The following is a 437-nucleotide window of genomic DNA, read 5'->3' on the forward strand; positions in this document are numbered from 1 at the left end:
TTCTTTGAAGCCTCTATCACCCTTATCCTTAAAACAGATAAGGACAGGACAAGGAAGGAAAACTATAGACCAATATCCCTGATGAATATAGACGCGAAGATTCTCAACAAGATACTAGCAAACCGTATACAACAACTTATAAAAAAGATTATACATCATGATCAGGTAGGCTTTATCCCAGGAATGCAAGGTTGGTTCAACATTCGCAAAACCATAAATGTAATACACCATATTAACAGGAAGAAAGATAAAAACTATGGTCATATCAATTGATGCAGAAAAAGCATTTGATAAGATACAATATCCCTTCATGATCAAGACTCTTGGCAAAATCAGCATAGAAGGGTCATTTCTCAACACAATAAAAGCTATCTATAAAAAACCCATAGCGAACATCATCCTCAATGGAGAAAAGCTGAAAGCTTTTCCACTAAAAA

The sequence above is a fragment of the Tupaia chinensis genome, unplaced genomic scaffold, assembly GCF_000334495.1.
Source record: "Tupaia chinensis unplaced genomic scaffold, TupChi_1.0 Scaffold000453_1, whole genome shotgun sequence".
NCBI classification, from domain to species: Eukaryota; Metazoa; Chordata; class Mammalia; order Scandentia; family Tupaiidae; genus Tupaia; species Tupaia belangeri.